Here is a 22,176-nt window from a genome sequence, read left to right as displayed (position 1 = left end):
GCTGCATTCCTGCTTATCACGTTTTGAAAGTTGCCGGGACAGCCGAGATAGCGGGGTTTGCAAGTTCAAAGCAGTTTTCAATATTGTGCTCCTTAGTGTGTGGCTTTTCATATCTTATTGCAGGACAACATTAAAACCACATGATCCTACAGGTTTCACTTTGGAGTCTTCACCAATTTTAGAGAGATGCAAACATGTGCTGAGCTTCAAAATGCCCTGAACTTCTGCACTCTCCCCATTAATGTTTTATCGACACCAACTTGGACGCCAGGCCTCCTGTTACGGTACTCAGAGGAGTTTATAGAATCTCTCAATACCACTTATTTTCTGAATGCACAACATGCATGTCCTCAATGGCAAGTAAAAGCATTCCTTACCAGATGCTCATCCTCAGATAAAGGAGAACAATGCTAAAAAGAACCAAAGCAGCTACGTGGAGTATAGCACTAGCTACATGGAGTATGTCTATAGCATTAGTCTAACTGTATCCTCTAAACCTTCTGTTTTTCCCCCTTCAAACAGACAGAGCACCAGACTCACAAGACAATACACAAAACGGCTGAGAGAAAAGCACCCATGTCTCACTAGTACACAGAATGACATACATTTCAAATTTGTTCTGACAACAGCTGTACATGCTATTTTAAAAATGATTCCAAAGTTGGGTTATTTAAAGAAAACACACATACACACACAATGGCATTCATCTTTGTTAATATCAGTGTATAAGTTCACTTATTTAGTCAACACTGAGCATCTCCCATGTGGCAAGCATGCACTGGGCTCAGAGCTGGGGTCTCCAAGTCCCTGCCTTAAGGAAGCTTCCAGTCTTGGGCTTTCCCATTACCAGGGCTCCAAAGCAAAGGGGATGCCATCATCTGACAACAAGGTTGCAGAAGTCAGACATCAGAAAGGGAGGCTCTGCAAAGTCCAACTGTAGAGCCTATAGAATAGGAATTGGAATACAGGGCACACTCATCCCAAGTTACTGAGGCAAAATGGGCAAAAATCAGGAAGGCCACTGTCCACGACTTCTCTTATCACAGGGAAGGGACTGGAGACAGGGCCCTCAGGACGTCCCTCTGTCCACAGAAAGCAGATGTGTGGTTACCTAGGACTAAGCAGGGGCTAAAAGGGAGACTGATGGCTAAAGGGGTTTCTTTGGGGAAGGTGACAAAAATGTTCTAAAATAGTTAGTGATGGTCGCACAACTCTGTGACTGTATTAAAAACCGCTGAATTGTACACTTTAACATGATGACTTTCATAGTATGACTTGTAGAGCTGGCGGAAAAATACTCCAATCCATGAGACTGCTGTGGTTGGGGAAGGCTTTGAGAAACCAGAACAAACACTCCCCTCATAGCCACCAAAGGAAAAAGAAAGTCCTACTCTTTAGACAAACCAAAGGGTAATTCATTTGTTCCTGGAATATCATCTGCTGTTCTGAAACTACTGAACACTACCTAGAGACTTTCTAGAGAAGGGCGACAACAACAAAATGAAAGCAACAAGAAGGGAGAAGGCAGATGGGAGAAAAAGACAACTGGTGGAAGGTGAATGGAGGAGAGAGAAATGTGGAAAGTCACAAAGAACACGGCCAGGGTGAGCCAAGGCTTTCTTTCATCATAGAAACCTTCAAAAGGGTGAAAGTATCCAAGGTGGGGGAGGTGGGTGGGCAGGCAAAAGCAACCTCTATACAGACTGTTACATATGTTGCAAGGAAGCAAGGCTGACTCAATCTAACTCTATGACCTTGAGGACAAATCAGTGACTCTTCTTGGGCTTCCACTTCCAGTCTTCAAACAATGTGATTCCTAATTACGTTCAAATCCTCTCCCATTAATCAAGCTGCTGCTGCTGCTAAGTCGCTTCAGTCGTGTCCGACTCTGTGCGACCCCATAGATGGCAACCTACCAGGCTCCTCCGTCCTTGGGATTCTCCAAGCAAGACCGCTGGAGTGGGTTGCCATTTCCTTCTGCAATGCATGGAAGTTAAAAGTGAAAGTGAAGTCGCTCAGTCGTGTCCGACTCTTAGCGGCCCCATGGACTGCAGCCCACCAGGCTCCTCCGTCCATGGGAGTTTCCAGGCAAGAGGACTGGAGTGGGCTGCCATTACCTTCTCCGCCCATTAATCAAGAAGAGCCCTTAAAGACCCAGGAGCTCCTTGTAGCAGGGCTATCCTATTCCACAATACAGAAATTGACTAAGCAAGTCAGTCAACAGGTAGGTGGATGACAGAAATGAACTAACATTTTGATTCTCCAGGCAAGAGTACTGGAGTGGGCTGCCGTTTCCTTCTCCAGGAGATCTTCCCAACCCAGGGATCGAACCTGGGTCTCCCGCATTGTGGGCAGACGCTTTACCATCTGAGCCACCGGGGAAGACTCTAACATTTCACAGCAGATATCAAAAACCCATCCATAGGGAGTAAGACCCTGGTGAAACCTTTGACAAAACATTGTTGGTTTAGGCTATAAAAACTCTCCAGGAGCCTTCAGGTTTGTTAGGAGATTGCTGCAGCCTATTAGGAGACTGTATTTTTTGCTGCCCGGTTAGCCAATAGAGTCTAAAACAGTTCCACTTTCACATACTGCATAATAAAACATCTTCAAAGCTTCTGACCATTCCAGACCTCAATTTGTAAATATCAGCTACCATGCATGATGGAGAGCTCACAGGATTAATACAATCATGGAAATTCTGCCAACATTTGTGTATTGCGGGATTACAGAAACTGAACTCCACACCTCTGGTATGTATATATGCAGTCGGTTATAGCTTTTTGATTTGTTAATGTGTCCTCAAGGTAATAAATCTAACAGAAGCAGCTCACAGTTAAGTTCTCCCCAAGATACCAAAAGAAACATGGTTAACAAGATGGATAGAGGCATTTATCTCATATTTACACCAAAGGACAGTTAAGGAAAATGGAAAGGTCTGTCCATCTATTTTAATAATCAGATGCTCAGAAAACAAGTTATTCATAGTCATGGAGTAAATAGCATTTTTAAAAAAAGCTAAAAGCCATTAACACTAGTAAAAAAGCTTAATACGAAACCACTTTACAACAGAGGCGATTTCCATTTCTTAAGAATATTAAACCGGGAAAAGTACAAGTAGTTACACATTCTGGAAAATGGCCCACTTGTACTTGGGGATACCATAGCTTTTGGCCATTTAGTGATCCGATTGTCAAGCTCTGTTCAGGGGAGCAAAGCATCCCTTCTTTTATCAAGGCACTGAAAAGCAGACTTCTCGTTTTCTTTTAAAACAAACAAAAAAAAAGAATAAGAAATCCTAACCTGGAAAAGTTAGCACTGATTCTAACTAGTCCAAGTGTTAAAAACAAGCACTGAGATTTGAACTTTCCTTCACATTGTCCATTTCAACAGTCCTTACCATATTTTATTGGTCCAGATACTGGTCTAATCCCCTCCATAGCTGCAAAATCACAAAAGTACACGCAGGGATTATGCTGTAGTGTTTGCAACAGTAAAAACCCATTTAGGAAAGTAGAGAAGAATGTCACTTGAACTAAGACAGAGAGAGATGGCCCCTCTTCAAATTTCCCAGCACAGCATTGAGAGCTGTCCTATAGCCAAGTCTCCCCGGGGTTCTCCTAATCCTCCGCAGCCACTGAAGAGAGCCAGGATGAAACTTCTTTCGGAACAAAGAGAACTGAAAAGGGCCAAGTCTCAAAGTCACAGGCTCCTAGCTCACCACTGGCTTGGTGCCAAGGAGCAGCCCATGGGCACCAGCCAGCGGTCCTGCAGCTGACGGACAGACAGCAGGCTGGGGAGGGGCTGGCGAGCAGGCAGGAAGAAGCTGTACATCTGAGCCCACAACCACCTTCCCCAGGGGAACAGGGCTGCACGCTCCAGCCCCTGGTCCTTGCCAATGGCATTTCACACTTGCCGGCATCCTGGCAATGTATCTGCCGTGACGGCCCAGGGCCTGGGCTCGGGCACGGCGTGTGCGTGTGTGGCTTCAGCTGGCAGAGGCAATCTACCCCGATGATGGAATCCAACACAAATACCCTCGCAGAAGCAGACAGCAATGCTGAACCATCTCTTGGTGACAAATCACTTGGCGGGTCGGGAATCCAGGGTGTTCCCAGCTGTAAAACATGATCAGTCCATGTAGGACGCCGGGTTATGGAAAGGAGGTGCAGAGGTAGAAGGAAAGCACCCGGTGAACCTAAACGCAACCATATTGACTCTCTGGGCACTTGATACACTCAGTTTATGGCCAGCCTGTGGCACCTGTGAGCTTGTTCTCTGGACACGATCTTCAGTTCCTTTATGTGTTTACTCTGAGTCTCTCTCAAGTACTGGGGGGAGGGTGGCTGTCTTGGCTCTTGTGTGCCCCTCCTACAGGAGGCTGTCCCATGCCTGGAGTCTGCAAGTGTGAACACAGATGATGGCTCGGCTGTCTCTGAAGGCCCTCCAGCCTGAGAGCAACTGGCAGAAGCAGCTCAGCATTTTGTTCAGCTTTCTTTTTCACTCACAGGTCCTTCACTGTCCTTTAGGTGCCTGCCTTCCATCCCATTCCAGCCTTTTCCTCCATTGCTCTTGAAAAGTGGCTGCTTTCTTTGCTAGCACGAGCACCTACCACCTCCCAGGTTCCTGGGGATGGGATACATTAGGCGAAGCGAGAAGAAAACCTATCCAAGGGAGCTACTCTATACCACGACTCCTCCACACGAGGACTCCTCCAACTATCGGATCGTGACCTCCAAAGGAACTGGAGAGAATTCCAAGGGGGTCAGAGGCCCTGGAGCTCAGAGCCCGAGACGTCCCAACATCTGTTGTCAGTGAAGGCAGAGCAGCCTTTTTAATACAATTTCCTCCCCCACATCAGCACCAATATTCTTTTTCTAGCCCTTAGGTCTACCCAACACCCCCTGCCACATGACCTCATCTCCCATTACTATCCAAATTATTGCCTCATTACACGGTCCTGTGTTGCTGATTGCCCTCAGCAGTAGGGTTGAACTAAGAATTCAAAATTTAAGAGGAATTCTACCTAATTCCTGTCCTCATTGTCCCATCATGAACACCATCTATCAGTTGGATCTTCAGAAACTATTTTATGATGCTAATATTAATAGTTACCAGCATGCACCAAGCACTGGTTATATGTCAGGCACCATGCCAAGCACTATATTATGTATATTAGCCTCTTTGATCTTCACAACTCTATGAGGTAGGTACAACTATTATTTTACCACCTTTTATACATATGAACCCTGGAACAGAGGCACTAATGAACTTGTCCCAGGCCAGAGCTAATAAGCAGCAGTAAGGCTCCAGAGCGAACTCTGGTTTTTAATGTTTTAATGAGATGTTAATATAATATGTATCCATTTAAAGTAAAACACAGGGAATTCGCTGGTGATCCAGTGCTTTCACTGCTGTGAATGCAGGTTCAATCCCTGCTCAGGGAATCAAGCCGAATAGTGTGGCAAAAAAATATATACCACACAATGGTTTTCAGTAGAATTACTGCAACCATCAGCACAGCCAAGATTAAAATATTTTTGTGACTCCTAAAAACTCCATACAACAGTTGTGTGTTAGTCACTCAGTCGTGTCTGACTCTTTGTGATCCTATGGACTGTAGCCCACACCAGGCTTCTCGGTCCATGGAGTTCTCTAGGCAAGAATACTGGAGCGGGTTGCTATTTTCTTCTCCAGGGGATCTTCCCTACCCAGGGACTGAACTCGGGTCTCCCACATTACAAGGCAGATTCTTTACCATCTAAGCCACTAGGGAAGATACCACAGTTATCACTCCCTAAATCCTAGGTAGTAACTGATTTGCCCATTCTGGGTATTTCTTCGGCTTCCCTGGCAGCTCACACAGTGTGTGGTTCCAGCACCTACACTCTTCACTGTCTGACACAGAGGAAGAGGAGGATGGCAAACACCTGTTCTTTACCCCAAGCCCAAGTTGTAATTACAAACAACAACTTCCCCTCACAACACAAGACCCCCTGAAACCTGCTTCTGTTGTTGGCTGGAGGGGACACCTGGCAAGGGGCTGCTGGAACCTTTGGGGACTTATTATGAGATGGTATGGCTTAAGAAAATGAACACAGCCTCTGGCTTCAAAAAGACCTGCGTGCACCTCACACCTGCTGATGGGAGTATGAAACAACACAGCCACTGTGGAAAACAGTTTGGCAGCTCCACAAAAAGTGAAACATAGAATTACCATATGACCCGAAACTCCACTCCTCCATATAGACTCAAGAAAAATTAAAACAGGTGTTCAGACAGAAACATGTAGATGAATGTTCATAGTACCACTATTGAAATTGCCAAAAGGTACAAACCACCCAGGTCATCCATCAAAAGAGGAATGGATTACAAATGCGGTATGTCCGTACAATGGACTATTATTTGGCCATATAAAGAGCAAAATACCAATAGATGCAACTGTGTGGATAAACTTTGCTAAGTCAATTAGTTGGACACAAAAGTTCCAACATTGTATGACTTCATTTATAGGAAATATCCAGATTAGACAAGATGCTTACAGACAGAAAGCAGATTAATGACTGCCAAGGGTGGGGGGGGGGGCGGCAGATGAATTTTTGACGTGAGAAAATTAGAGTGTTGACTGTTGCACAATATTGTGGAATGTACTAAATGTCACTGAACTGTGACATTTTAAAATGGTGAAAATGGCAACCTGTCTGGTGGTCCAGTGGTTAGAACTCTACGTTTTTATTGCTGAGGGCGTGGGTTTGATCCCTGGTTAGGGAACTAAAATCCCACAAGCCACACGGTATGGCCAAAAAAGAAAAAAAGAAGGAAATGGGTGAAAAATGGTAGATTCTCTATTATATGAAATCTAACACAACAACAAAAAGTTAAAAACAAAAGTTTTGGGTTCAAACTGCATGTTGCTTGATCCAGTGCAAGGGACTTGGAGCTAAGTCCCGTAAGTGGAAAATTGTGGAGAAGAGTAACTTTACAATGTTTTGTGAGGATGAAAGGAGAAACACATGAAAAGCAGTGCTGAAATGGAGTTTCTGTAGAGAAGAGAGTGGTTCTAAAGAGCGAGTAATAACAGAGAAACATGAGCCTCCAGGAGAACTACAAAGCTTTGACCCGGAGATAGGATGGTCTTGAATTTTGTTCACAAAACCTTTTTAAAATGTTAGCTCCTAATTCCAAGGACCCATTCCCAATCAAGCAGAGCAGTGCCATACCTTTGATGTAGCTCCCAGGTAGCAAGAAGTTTTAAGGCTACAGACCTATCTGTCTCAGCCAATCTACAGGAAACCCCAAAGCTCCCCAAGAATGATAGAGCCATGGCATCTTTAGTGAGGGGGATCATTGGAAATACACATAGAGCAGAGTGTCTGTCTTTTACAAAGAATCCCTCCCTCCAAACTAACAATAATGTATTTATTCCCCAGAACAGAAGGGCAACATGGTGTTGTTAGAGCACTTGTCTATATGCAAAGTGAATGTCTATTTTTGAAAATAAATTCCTCTCTAAGGTGTTGTTTTCCCTTGGAAAATGAGGTTTTGACATGATTGAAAGTTCTCCTTAGCAAGAGATGGTTTCTGTAATCCATAAGGGGAAAAGTACACAGGAAAGACACTTGGAATCCAGTCCTGTTACAATCCATGCCAGAGACTGCAAAGAAGACCAACTTTCAATATGCTTTTAATTATTCTAGGAAGACAGTCCACTCCAGCGAAGCCCGTTCACCACTCAGTGCTGGCCAATGCCTCATCCACACCAGCAATTTGAGTAAGCTAGAGGTCTTAAACAACCCAGCATTCTCCCATCAATATAAAACCAGAAATCACTCTTTGCATGCTAACCAGCTTCCCCAGGCAGCACAAGAGGCCTCTCGTGGAGGGACTGACTGGTGATAAGAGCCTTGGTCGGTGGGCTGTCAAGAGCAGCTGGACAAAGGAGGTCATATGTGAGCAGTTATTCTGAGGATGAAATTAACCCCCCCTACCCTGTTCAAGAAACTGACTAGTCTAATAGGGTACAATGCTTATTTTGAAAATGTAAATTTTTCTACTGCAATTGTTATATTAGGAAACAATTTGGGCATAATGTGAATTTCACAGCTCCCACATCCTTCCTTCACTGGTGATTTCATCAAGAAACCCTAGGTTAAAAAAAAAAAAAAGAAAAAAGAAAAGAAAGCAAACAATTCCACCAGCTGAAACAAATCATGTAGGAATCCACAAAATGTGTATGCAAGCACACACATAAACACACAAACATCGACCAGTTCCCTCAGTTCACTTTGCTGAGTCACACCCATTCACATTCATTTACCATCTGATTTCAGATAACCTTCCATTCACCACTTTACCACAAAGTGGCAGAACCAACTGGGCTTATACGTTCAACAAGTTTATACATTCAACAGATTTATACATTCAACAGGTTAACTGGCAGCTGCACACTGAGTTGATCACTAACTTTTTACTTGCCCTTTCACCAGAATCGTGGTAATAAAAGTGAATCCTTCAGCATACCCAGGGGGAACATTTACCAGGCATGATCTGCCTTAAAACCTACATATCTTAGGTGAGATATGTAACCAAAATCAAAATGTCCAGCTGCCAGTTAGAAGAGAACAAATGAACATCATAGGATGAAAAAAATCTTAATGAGAAAATGAACAACCTGATTAAAAACATGAGACCTAAGAAGACACCTCACCAAAGACACACAGATGGCAAGAACACATTTGAAAAAATGTTCCATGTCATCACTGGAGAACTGCAAATTAAAACAACAATGAGATACCACTACACACCTAACAGAATGGCTAAAATCCAAAACACTGACAACACCAAATGCTGGTGAGGATGTGGAACAAAAATAACTCATTCATTGCTGATAAGAATACAAAACAGCACAGTCACTCTGAAACAGTTTGGAAGTATCCTACAAAACTAAACATGCTATGGAGAAGGAAATGGCAACCCACCCCAGTATCCTTGCCTGGAAAATCTCATGGACAGAGGAGCCTGGTGGGCTGCAGTCCATGCAGTCACACAGCTGAGCCACTAACACTTTCTTTCCTACTTAGTGACCATGTAACATCCAGCTGAAGACTAGCAGGGGGGTACTCTTTCTGCCCCCTTCTGATGCCTATGTCAGAAGCTTTCTCTATCTCCTTTATACTTTAATAAAACTTTATTACACACACACACAGACCAAAAAAAAAAAAAAGCTAAACATGCTAGATGGTATTTATCCGTGAGCTGGAAACTATGTCCACTCAAAAGCCTGCACAGGATGTTTATAGATTTATTCATAATTACCAAAATCTAGAAGTAGCCAACACATCCTTCGGTAGGTGGATGGATAAGCAAACTGTGGTCCATCCAGACAATGAAATATTACTCAGTGCTAAAAAGAAATGAGCTATCAAGCCATGAAAAGACATGAAGGAAGCTTAAATGCGCATTACTAACTGAAAGAAGCCAATCTGAAAAGACCACATACTATCTGATGCCAATTATAGGACATTCTGGAAAAAGCAAAACTATGGAGACAACTGGAAGATCAGGGATTGCCAGGGGTTGGGGGTGGGGTAGGTGGGTGGCAGGGAGGAGGGAAGGATGAATACACAGAGCACAGAGGATTTTTAGGGCAGTGACACTATTCCATGTGACATTGTAATGGTGGATCCCTGTCATTATACATTTGTCAAAAACCCACAGAATGTACCAGAGAACCCTAATGTAAAGAAAAGGATGGGCTTTGGCTGATAATGCAGGCTCACTGATATAGCAACACAGGTTCAGACTGCAACAGATGTACGACCCTGGTGCAAGATGTTGATAGTGGGGGAGGCTGTGCATGTGGGCAAGGCAGGAGCTATATGGGAACTCTTTGTACTCTGTGCTCAAATCTGCTGAGCCTAAACTTGCTCTAAAAAATAAAGTCCATTAAAAATATTACGAGGTGCTCTTAAAGTTAAAAAGCCCTTTCAAAATCATGTAGCTTATTATCATGATCATGCAACATGAGAATTTTCTTCAGAGAACTAAAAATGCACAAAGAACTGCACTTTAATGTGTCCATAGGAACCTACCACCTACAGCAAATGGCCATGCACAAAATAAAAAAGCCCTGATTGGGACAATTTTGACTCCTTTATGAGAAGGACCCATACAATCTTTCTTTCTCCTTTTTTCCTGGAAAGGATCATGCTATCAGTTTTTTACAAGTTAATAAGTCTTAGGGATCTTTGTCAAACAAAGGCCATGTCCTTCAGCTGAAGCTGGGAGCAGGGCCATACCCTGTTGTTAAATCTTCAGTGAATTAAACTCATTTCTTTAAAAAAAAAAAAAACACATCCCCACCCTGGATCTCAAAGTTCAAACTCTGAAAGGGGAAAGACAGAGGATGAGATGAGAGGAACTTTAGGGTTGCTATAAATGTCTCAGTGTTCAGTTTGAAAGGTTACTTAAGGATGCACAATTACCTGAGTGGGAGGGAGAGCCCAATCCAAAAGCAGACTCTGGCCCTGTCTTTGGCACATGGAAAGCCTTTCTGGAAGGCTTCAGACCTTGGGCTATATGTACAAGCAGGAACCTTGAAAGGTCCTAGGTCAGACATCACTCCCCGGGGGTGTCATCAAAGACCTTACCAGTAACCAGGAGCCCTAAGAAGATCCTGGGATTCCCTGGTAGCTCAGCTGGGAAAGAATCCACCTACAATGCAGGAGACCCTGGTTCGATTCCTGGGTCGGGAAGATCAGCTGGAGAAGGGATAAGCTACTCACTCCAGTATTCTGGCCTGGAAAATTCCATGGACTGTATAGTCCATGATGTCGCAAAGAGTTGGACGTGACTGACTGAGTTTCACTTTCACTTTAAGAAGCTCCTAGCACAGATGTCAGATCTTGGGCACAGGGGTATAACCCCAACCCCTGAAAAACAGGAAGACTAACTGGATCCAACTTGAAAAGACTAAGTCCCTCTCTCTCTAGTCTCTAAGAGCCTCTTGGGAGGCACTGCCCTTGAGGATCCCTTCAGCAGCCCTTCTGAACCCAGATCAGGGCCAGAGAACCCTAAGCCAGGACTCATAACAAATGCACATCTGTGTGCGAAAGAGTATCAGAATGTACCTTAATGCAGGTAATTGATGCCTCCAAGAGCCTAGGATTACTTCCTTACCAAGTCCCTGCACCTTTCCAACTTGTAAGTGAATAAACAAAATGTATTTAGGGGTGACACAACCTCTGCCTCACAGGAATATGTCCTTAAGGACTCAATATTGCTCACAAATAGGGTGATCCACAGTGATATTTACAAATCAATTTTTATGGGGTGGCAGGTTGGGGAAAAGGAGTCTAAAAATGTTATCGAGGTGGTCTTAGGAGAAATGTCAGAAATGATTTAAAAATTTTAATTCTGTTGTTAAACATCAGAAACAGTCAAAAGATTGGGCTCGTTTGGTTGTGATCTTTACTTGAAACTTGCTGTTCAGCTGCTAAGTCATGTCCGACTCTTTGTGACCCCATGAACTGTAGCACACCAGGCCCCTCTGTCCCTCACTACCTCCCACAGTTTGCTCAGGTTCACTTCCACTGAGTCAGTGATGCTATCTAACCATCTCATCCCCTGTCGTCCCCTTCTCCTGGCAACAATCTTTCCCAGCATCAGGGTCTTTTCCAGTGAGTCAGTTCTTCACATCAGTTGGCCAAAGTATTGGAGCTTCAGCATCAGCCCTTCCAATGAATATTCAGGGTTGATTTCCTTTAGGATTGACTGGTGGTTTGATCTCTTTGCAGTCCAAGGGACTCAGAAAGTCTTCTCAAGCACCACAGTTCAAAACCACCAATTCTTCAGCGCTATCTTCTTTAAGGTCCAATCCTCACATCCCTACATGACTACTGGAAAAACCATAGCTTTGACTATAGGGACCTTTGTTGGCAAAGTGATGTCACTGCTTTTTAATATGCTGTCTCGGTTTGTCATAGCTTTCAAGGAGCAAGAGTCTTAATTTCATGGCTGCTGTCACCAACCGTCCCCAGTGATTTTGGAGCCCAAGAAAACAAAATCTGTCACTGCTTCCACTTTTGTCCCTATTGCCATAAAGTGATGGGACACCATCATGGTTCTCCAGGACATTAAGACCTTTTCTGTATAGTTCTGTGTATTCTTGCCACCTCTTCTTTAATCTCTTCAGCTTCTGTCCTTACCATTTCTGTCCTTTATCATGCTCATCCTTACATGAAATGTTTCCTTGGTATCTCCAATTTTCTTAAATGGATCTCTAGTCTTTCCCATTCTAGTGTTTTCCTCTATTTCTTGGTATTGTTCACTTAATAAGGTTTTCTTATCTCTCCTTGAGGAAATGGCAACTCACTCCAGTATTCTTGTCTGGGAAATCCCATGGACAGAGAAGCCTGGCAGACTATGGTCCATGGGGTTGCAAGAGTCATACATAACTCAGCAACTCAACCACATCTCTCCTTGCTAATCTCTGGAACTCTGCATTCAGTTAGGCGTATCTTTCCTTCCTCCCTTGCCTTTCCTCTTTCCTCAGCTATCTCCCTCTTCAGACAACCACTTTGCCATCTTGCCTTTTTCTTTGGGATAGTTTTGGTCCCTGTCTTCTGTACAGTGCTACAAACCTCCATCCATAGTTCTTCAGGCACTCTATCTACCAGATATAATCCCTTGAATCAATTTGTCACCTCTACTGTATAATCCTAAGGTCATACCTGAATGGCCTAGTGGTTTTCCCTACTTTCTTCAACTTAAGTCTGAATTTGGCAATAAAGAGCTCATGATCTGAGTCAGTCAGCTCCTGGTCTTGTTTTTGCTGACTGTATAGAGCTTCTCCATCTTTGGCTGCAAAGAATATAATCAATCCGATTTTGGTATTGACCATCTGGAGATGTCCATGTATATAGAGTCATCTCTTGTGTTGTTGGAAGAGGGTTTTGCTATGACCAATGTGTTCTCTTGAAAAAACTGTTAGCCTTTGCTCTGCTTCATTTTTTTACTCCAAGCACCTGTGCATAATCAGAAGTAGCTGTCTCAATAATGGCGCCTGGTATGGTTCATATGGTTCTTGAAGCATTTTTCCATATATTGTTTTATTCCGTCATCGCCAGAAGCCCTGAAAGTAGTATCCTATTTTACAGTTAGAAAAACTGAGGCTCAGTTTCTGATCAGAAAAATGAAAAAAAAATAATAATCATCTTCTAAGATGCTTATGAAGTTGATGAAAGATTCCCTGAAGCTTATCCCAGAATAGGTGCTCAGTACTAGTCACAATGCAGGTCATTTAACTGCTGAGGTCTTTCTGCTGCTCTGACCTACATCTCCAAAAGTGAGGGAGCCAAAACTCCCTCATGTTTGATTTGTGGATGGCGTATCTTATTAGGCTAATGCTAAAATTAAGGGCAATTTCTAAAATAATAGTTGGGCAGAGGGGATAGGATGGGGGTTTCAGCTTTGTGCAGCAGATTTTTGATACTGGGGCCCCGTGGGGAGGTAGTGGGCTGTGAAATAGCAGTAAGGGCACTGGCATCCATTTTACTTGTGTTTGGTGATGGAGGGGTGTTATTTTTTTTTTTTTCCAAAATCTCAGCAGTTCTTTCAGAGGATTCTACCAGGGCAAAATGGAACTGGAAAATGTTTAAACAAAGAATACACAATTTGCTTGTTTAAATTAAAATTCACTTCTAGGCGATTATCAAGAAACTTTATCTGCAAAAGTAATTGGGCAAAAGCACCACGGCTCTTAATTTTAACACGTCATGTTTTAGGGAGAATGAAAAGAACATGATTTTATTCCCTTTCAAAGAACAGCCATAAAGAACCCTGATGGTCCTGTATTACACACGATACGCAGCTCTTAATGACGTTAATGGAAATGGGAGGCAGGTGCACATGCTCAGAGCCTAAAGAACAACCTGAGAAGTGGCTATTAAGTCAGAGATCTGTCTATTCAAATCCCCCTCGCCTCCCTTGTTTTAAGGGCCGGCTCAATAACTAGCTGAGTTGTGAAAGCATTAATAGTGCTAATTCACGCTGACACATTTGAAGTAAAAGTACCTATTCTCTGAGTACAAAGGACATCCCCCCCAACCCCGCCCAGTTTCTACTCCGTTTAGTTTATGTGTTTCAGACGAGGGCTCGTTTTATGCAGAAATTTGATTTTAGGAAGAAAGAACTCACACCCGGTGCTTCTGGACCCCAAGCTAATTCTCATGGCGATTAGACAGCAGATTCTATTGTAAGCCTTGAAGGGGGACAGCAGCCAGAAGCCCCCAGCACCTCCCTCTGAGGGCTCAATCAAGAAATTTCATGCACCCCGGCCTGCTAGTGGTAGCAGAGGTTGGGACCTGCAGCCCATAAAGGCAGATACCTGCGCGGCTGGCCAAAGGGCTGTTCAAGTCTGCTGTGTGACTTCTGACCAACTGTGTCTTGACAGGAGCCTGTTTGCACAGATGTCCGCTAAATCATCCTTGGCCAAAACACACCGGCCTCCATTCACGAGGGCTGAGCAGTTTTATGGGAGAAGGCCTCCAGTTATCCTTGGGGTGGGCTGAGAGTGTCTCCTTTGGTCTCCCAGCATTTCCTGTTATTGCAGTCATGCCCTGTGCAAACAGCAGTGGGTTTCAATTATATGCTGCAAATAAACCATTTTGTAGTGATATTAATTCTGTGTTATTTATAGTTGTCTGCCAGAATGGAAACAGCAGAGAACTGGAAGCAATTCTGGTGAGTAAAGGTTAATTTTTGAACAATAAAATAAATAAATAAGCAAGCAAGCACAGACGACTAAATGAAATTTCCACCTTGTTAGTGAATTATAGCTTATGGGTTTCAAATATTATTTCTCAAATTCTTTCCTGAAAGGTTTAGGAATAATTATATAGCACTTAAAGGACAGGCCTTGCCAGATAAACCTAATAAGTCTATAATCTGTACTAGAGGCAGCATTTCCTGTAAATGAGAGCTGGATTTAATTTTATCATTGTACTTCGAAAGGCTTGCTGATTATTAATCATGTGACCTGCGAGGTAACAGCCCTTCAAGTTCCGTGCAGCACTTATGCTTGAATTAAAGGGCTCCAATGCTTGAATTGAATTCCCCCAGTAAGTTCTTCTGTTGCTAACTCTGAACACCCATTTACCCTCAGCGTAAATTATCCCTAGCTATATTATTTTCACGCTAGACTTAAGCTCAAGAACTAGATGATTAGACGTTTTTTCCAACACTGCTGTGTGGTCTAAAAGCCTTATTCTTCCTGGGACAATTCTTCTGCTGGGCTTTCCTACAGCTGAGTAGATGGCATCAAATCTTTTCAATAGATGCACATGTTTGTAGCTAAAGCACTTTAGGAACTCTGGGCATAACAAGATTGGTGGTGGGCTGGAATGTGCACTTATCCAGGAGTACGAATGGGCAGAAGTCCTTACTTTGAAGGCTTCACAATAAAAAGAAGACCCTTTCGGTACCTGGCTGACAGTGATCAGTGTTTTCAGTCCACTTGATGTCGAGGGCAGTGTGTGCTTCAAAGACTAACATGCCTGCTGTTATTAGATCAAAGAAAGCATCAAGCCAAAGACGATGGTCTGGAAAAAGCTTCTGGGAATGTAAGCCTGTTTTGTTTTTTTTTCCCCATGGGCAAAAAGTTGGGTGTTTTTCAGATGAAGCTAATAAACACTTATGGAGCCCCTGTACTGTGTGCAAGGCAAGATGGGGAGATTATAGAACTGAGCAAAACAGGGTGCCTGACTTCAAGGAGCTTCCAGACCTGGAGAAGTAATAAAACTGATAGCCAGTTTTAATAGGTGAGGATTATTTCCTTGAGGACTGAGATGCAGTCTTTTTATATTCCTAGTAACTGCCACTTAATTGGGCACATAGACGATGTTGCATAAACACTTACAGAATAAGTGAATGAATATTCATTATTCTAATATCCACTCATTCGTCCTTCTATTTCTTCCTCACAAAATGCTACGGGTAAGCAGAAGAGCTGTCCAACTGTGCGTATCAGAGAAAATGGATGCAAAGGTCTGAGAGAGATGCAGAGACTTCATTGGGCAGAAACAGTGACCACAAAATACACTGTGTGGCTAGCACCCTCGACTGTGGGTTATGTATGCTACTGTGCCATAATGATGAATCCTTTGACTTCAGAATAAGGAAGCATATCGGGATGTTAATGCCTAGTCGTTGAACTTGCTGAAGGGTTAACTTGATTCAAACTCCCACTCTGGGACTACGCCCTGAGTCACAGGGAGCAAGATGTCTGTGGCCTTTCAGAAGCTCGCATGAAACATTCCAGGCACCAGCCAGACAAGCAAACCCTGAACATACACACATTTGCTGGGGCAGCCTGCGCTTGCCAGCATCCTGCTTCAAGCAGAGAGGCACGCCTGGGGCATGTTTCTCTTTAGAATCCAAGCATCCAAGCTACGTGACTCCAACTTTCTCAAATAGCTCCTTAGCCTAGCTCTTCACCCCAAACCACTTTTTTTGTCTTTAAAAAAATTTTTTTAAGCTTTTAATTGGAGGGTAATTACTTTACAGGGCTTCCCAGTGAATCAGCAGTAAAGAATCTGCCTGCAATGCAGGAGCTGCAGGAGACACAGTGTTCGATCCCTGGGTCAGGAAGGTCTCCTGGAGGAGAGCACGGCAACCCACTCCAGTATTCTTGCCTGGCGAATATCCATGGACCGTGGAGCCTGGCGGGCTACAGTCCATAGGGTCACAGAGGTAGATACAACTGAAGCAATTTAGCACGCACTCACGCATACATATATACCCTCCCTCTTGAGCCTCCTTCCCACCTCTCCATCGCGCCCCACCCCAGGTCATCAGAGCACTGTAGAGCAGCTTCCAACCAGCTATCTATTTTACACACGGTAGTGTATATATATCACTGCTAATCTCTCAGTTTGTCCCACCCTCTCCTTCCCCTGCTGTGTGTCTTGCCACAAGTCAGTTCTCGACGTCTACATCTCTATTCATGCCCTGCAAACAGGTTTATCAGTACTATTTTTCTAGATTCCATATATATGTGTTTTTACATACACAATTTGTTTTTCTCTTTGTGACTTACTTCCTTCTCCAAACCACTTTTTTGATCTTTTACAAGATGAGCCGTCTGGCTAGGCCCTGGGATACACACTGCCTTCCCAGCCCCTTTCCAGTCTCAGTGCATCCTAGCCTCCTCTCATCCACCTACTCTTATTAGTTAGCTTAGAGAAGAAATGTGATTATTAACTACACTAATGTCTAGCCTGAGACAAACAGTGATAGAGTGACACACAGCCTATCTGGAACCTAAAAATAAGCCTCCAAAGGCTCTGATCGGCCAAAGTCCATGGGCTAGGGTCATAGGAGAGGCCCTCCCCCCATGGCTTCTGTATGCTTACTTGGCACAGAGTCCTGATGAGCGTAATGCTATGGTTCCTAAGACCACAAGGGAAGCAGCCAAGACGGGGGTTGGGGCGGGGGGTGGGGGGGACGGACAGGAGTTGCTAAAAGCGGGCATGCTGACAGCGGTACAGAATGACAGCTGACAGCGAGCAAGGAGACAAAAACCATTCAGAAAGCTCAGTTACCCAGAACTGCTCATTTCAAGGTTTTATTGTACTCAAGAATACATATGCAATGAGGAAAGGGCTTTCCTCATATTCCTCTCATCTTTCCAGATCATCTCATCAGCTCTCAACACATCTGCAGTGAAATATAGAGTATCAGAGCTGGAAAGGATCTTAGGGATCATCTAGTTAAATGCCCTCCTTTAATGAACCCCAGGGACAAACAAGGCCCTGATATGATGAGTTATTGAATGCCCATCACCCTGCTGGTCAGGGGCCAAACAGGGCACAGGACCCAGGCTTCCTGAGTCACACATGGTCCAAGGAAGGCTCTCTCCTGCCTGGCAGTGCTATATTTCTGTGCTTATGTTATAGTTTGTGTCCACTTAGGGGAAAAAATCAAACCAAACAAATTGGCTTAAAGTCTAATGTAAATATTGAAATTGAATAGCATAATGAAATACCTTAGAACTTCCAGAAAGGTCAGCAAAGGAATTAAAAGCCATTAAAAGCATACTGTCAAGTTTCTTGAAACCTCTCCATAAAAAAATTTATTATTACTGTTGTTGCCAGCACCTGCCTTCACTTAGGAAACTGAGCCATCTTCTTTAATATCAAGACTCTTTAATTTACAGTGAATTCCTAAAACCCCAGGTAACAAGCATCCTCCTTCATGATAGAAGGCTTATGCTGCCTCAGCAGATGGCCCTCTTTCCAAGAGGCCTTTGTTATCACAGTATTCTAGTACAAAAAGGCAACATGGACCATCTTCTGCTCCCTCCTTTCACCCCAACTGATCACTTTGTATCCTCCCACGAAGCCACTTGGAAGCCTGAACTGGCCTAGAGCAAGAAAAGGGGTTCTGAAAAAGCACCTCCGGGATCTCGAATCCTTTCAGTTCTGAACTGTCTGAGCTTCACTTGTTTTACTAGTTAATTTTTTAGACCGGTTTACATCTTACATCTTGTTCTTAATTATTAACAGGACTTAATCTGTTAAATGTAGTCGAAAACACCAAAAATAAAACTGTTCCTGTTTTAGGGAGGCTGTAGGAATCAAAAAAGAAAATACTCTCCTCCTTTTCCTCCAACCACCTGAAATATTATTGTATAATTCTGAGTTGTGCAAATGAAACAAGACATAAACTGAACTGATGGCTCAGGAAAGAGAAGCTGAAGTGATAAGAGTCGGATGTAGAGTGGGAAGAGGGGTGAGGGCAGTCTGGTACAGGAAAGAAGATGTAAGGAATCCACATGTTGGTCTAACGTCTCAAACATCACAAAGACCCATGAACCCTATAAGTGGCAATCTCTGGAAGTTACAAATAACCCAAATTTAAATGACCTGGGGAGTTGCTTCAGTTATAACAAAGAGGCACTACCTTATCCAGTGGGCAGTCAGTAATTAGCCATCCCCAGGGGTGCTATAAACTAAAGTAAGCGTGGCTAAAGCAAGTCAGCACCACTGGAAGATATCCCAGAACACCAGGGTCGTTGAGACCACCTGAGATACCATGCTGGCCTGGCCTCTGGGACTGATCCTAAGTGACAGGTCCTCGGGAGAAGGACACCTTTTGAATGATTCATCACTCCTGTGCATCACTGCAGCCAATTAATCTACACAGTTGCATCTTCTACAGATCCTAATTCTGTTCCCAAAGACCCCAAAATGGTTCTAAAAAGGGTACAGCTGTCTTCCAACTGGAGGACTTGTTGGCAAACTCCTCCTTCAACGCCCCATTGAGGAGAAAGAGCATCATAATTACTCGCCGCTGTGTCAGAAAGCCCCAGAAGCAACAGCCAACCATTCTCTTCCTGCACTTAGACGCCCCTCCTTCTTTACCCCACCCTGTAAGCGCCTCTTTCACCAGCCACCTGTCAAAATAAAGCAAGCCCTGGATCTTTCAAAAACTGACCCTGGAAAGAAGCCGTTGGACGATTTTTCTTCCAGGACCTGTTGAAAGATAAAAGATGAAGCTGACAATTTAAAAGGCGAGACTGTACCCTCCCAAGCAAAGCTGAAAGCAGACAAACCGTGGAAGCCAATGACAGAGGAAACGCCCTTTGACCAGAGACAGACACTAGGCATAGCAAAGTTATTTTCCATAAAGAATAAGAAGCTGAAGTAAGCCATTTCACGACTAATAGTCATAAAATCTTTTCATTGTCAAAAACTGGGAGAGCAGTGAGAAGGAGGGTTATTACGAGCCCCTCTTTTGAGAAACAATGGCACTGCTTTCTAGGAAGTTCTGTTTAGACGACAAATGTTTTTAGAATGGGTTTTGTTTGGGTTCCCCCCCAAATACCTTTTTTTAAAATATCACGCACAAACATGTGGGAAACTTTCCTCCAAAGGGCATAAGAACCACAGAAAAATGCCCTGCAAGCAAAAAATCCATACTCTCCTTCAGGTTTAATCCCCATCCCCCGACCAGCCAACATTTGAACTGTTTCTCGAAATATTGCTGAACTACGTTTTTAGGAAGCAAAGTACATGTAGGTTCCTGACAAGAGCTGAGAGAGTGCATCTGGGAAATGCTGGAATAAACTGAACTCTTAGAGCTGACCAAGTGTCAGTAATGACCAAGTCCCTAGGTTAAATCTCAGATTTCCTCTCTCCTCTCTTCCCTGCACACCTGAAACAGAGGAGTCTGGTGTGTGCTGCCAAAAGGTTTTAAACACCAGAGGAATGTGTCTGGGTTTTTTCCTCCAAGCTTTCTGAAAGTTTTTTTTAAAAAAAACAGATTTACATAAAATTTAACTGAAGGAAGTTCTTCAACAGAAGCCAAACACATAGGTATGTAGATGATCACTGTTGCGTTCAATGTAATACCCACCACACATAAACACGTGCATCTACAAACCGCCAAAAATAACTACACAGTCGCATGGCATAGGTAAAATAGATTCAGGTGCATCAACTCCACAGACATCTATGTGGCCATTAGCAAATCTGCACTGTATAGAGCTACAGAAGCACTTTCCATGTTCTGTTTCAAGTAGCAGATATAGGACAAATTGGATGAGGGTGGTCAAAATGTACAAATGTCCAGTTATAAGGTAAGTACTAAAGATGTAGTGTACAGCATGATAGCTGTATATTATATATAAAAGTTGTTAAAAGAGTAAATCCTAAGTGTTCTCATAAGAAAAAGTTCTTTTCTATTTCTTTAATGTTATATTTACATGAGATGATGAATGTTCACTAAATTTGTGATAATCACTTCATGGTATATATAAATAACATCATTATACTGTATGTCAATGATACCTCAATAAAACTGGAAGAAAAACAGCAGATACACCAAGCACTATAATTTCAATCACATAAAAACGTGTTCATGTGAATAGGGTTTGAACTATGATGTGAAAAGGACATAAAAGTTACTCTTTATTATTGTCATATCATCTTTTCAATTGGAAAAAATTTAGCCTACTATAAACAGTATCTCTGGAGACCAATGGGCTTCCATGGTGGTTCAGACAGTAAAGAATCTGCCTGCAATGAGGGAGACCTGGGTTCGATCCCTGGGTTGGGAAGATTCCCTGGAGGAGGGCATGGCAACCCACTCCAGTATTCTTGCCTGGAGAATTCCATGGACGGAGGAGCCTGGCGGGATACAATCTATGGGGTCGCAAAGAGTCAGTCACGTCTGAGTGACTAACACTTTCACTTCTGGAGATCAAATGACGCTGTGACAATTCTGAGGGCCAGGTACAAAGTCCTAAGAGCAGAGTCAATCAGGACAGGGAGAAGGAAAATGGCTGAAGAATCAAAGATGCTGTCCACCTTCCCTCAAATGGTTTCAATCCCTAGATCTAAAGTGGCTTCAGCCCACAGGCTCTCACTTCCCTTGGTGTGTAACTCTTCCTGGTTTTCTGAACATTTCAGGTGGTTGTAATAGCTGCTATCGGGGGCCATTACAGGAGAGCTCTGACTCAGAAACCAAGAGATATGAATTCATACACGAAAAGGAAGCAGTTATCTAGAATGATAGAAGAGTTGAATTCTTTCAACTAAAGATAATCCCATGGATCAAAAGCCAGACTGAATTTCTCAAATGTTGTTTCTTGGGGTTTTATGGGAGATCAGTACAAGAAATGAAATCATGTTGACAACACTGATTATTACACTGTTTGATGTCTTTTACTTAAGAACCTATATAATAAATTCTTTCTAGGTTTAGTAACAACAAGGAAATGTCTTGCCTTAAGAACTGTCAGGTTTCTTTTTTTCAATGTGATTGGATTTATATTTTTTTTTTCTTGTCTTTATTTTTAATTGAAGGACAATCGCTTTACAATATTGTGTTGGCTTCTGCCATACATCAACATAGGTATACATCTGTCCCCTCCCTCTTGAATCTCCTTCCAACTCCCACCCCATCCCACTCCTCTAAGTTGTCACAGAGCCCTGATTTCAGCTCCCTGAGTCATACAGCAAACTCCCACTGGCTGATAAAAGCTACCTAGAAAGCCTATCAGCTTGCCCATTCACTGGCATAAGCCTCTCTCTTAGAATTCCTTATTCCCCTCTCCTTCCATCATGTGTCTTTTTATTTTATTTATATAAAATGGGTTAATCTACATAATGCTTT

General features: G+C 43.1%; 1 protein-coding gene across 1 annotated transcript in view; it reads right to left on the bottom strand.

Annotated features, from left to right (window-relative positions):
* GPC4 (glypican 4) overlaps positions 1-22,176 on the bottom strand; it is a 107,359-nt gene that overhangs the window by 67,811 nt on the left and 17,372 nt on the right. The gene's annotated exons all lie outside the window — the stretch shown is intronic.

Source organism: Ovis canadensis, chromosome X (assembly GCF_042477335.2).
Source record: "Ovis canadensis isolate MfBH-ARS-UI-01 breed Bighorn chromosome X, ARS-UI_OviCan_v2, whole genome shotgun sequence".
Classification (NCBI taxonomy): Eukaryota; Metazoa; Chordata; class Mammalia; order Artiodactyla; family Bovidae; genus Ovis; species Ovis canadensis.
The sequence above is the reverse complement of the archived record's forward strand: the minus strand, read 5'-3'. Positions and strand labels throughout refer to the sequence as shown.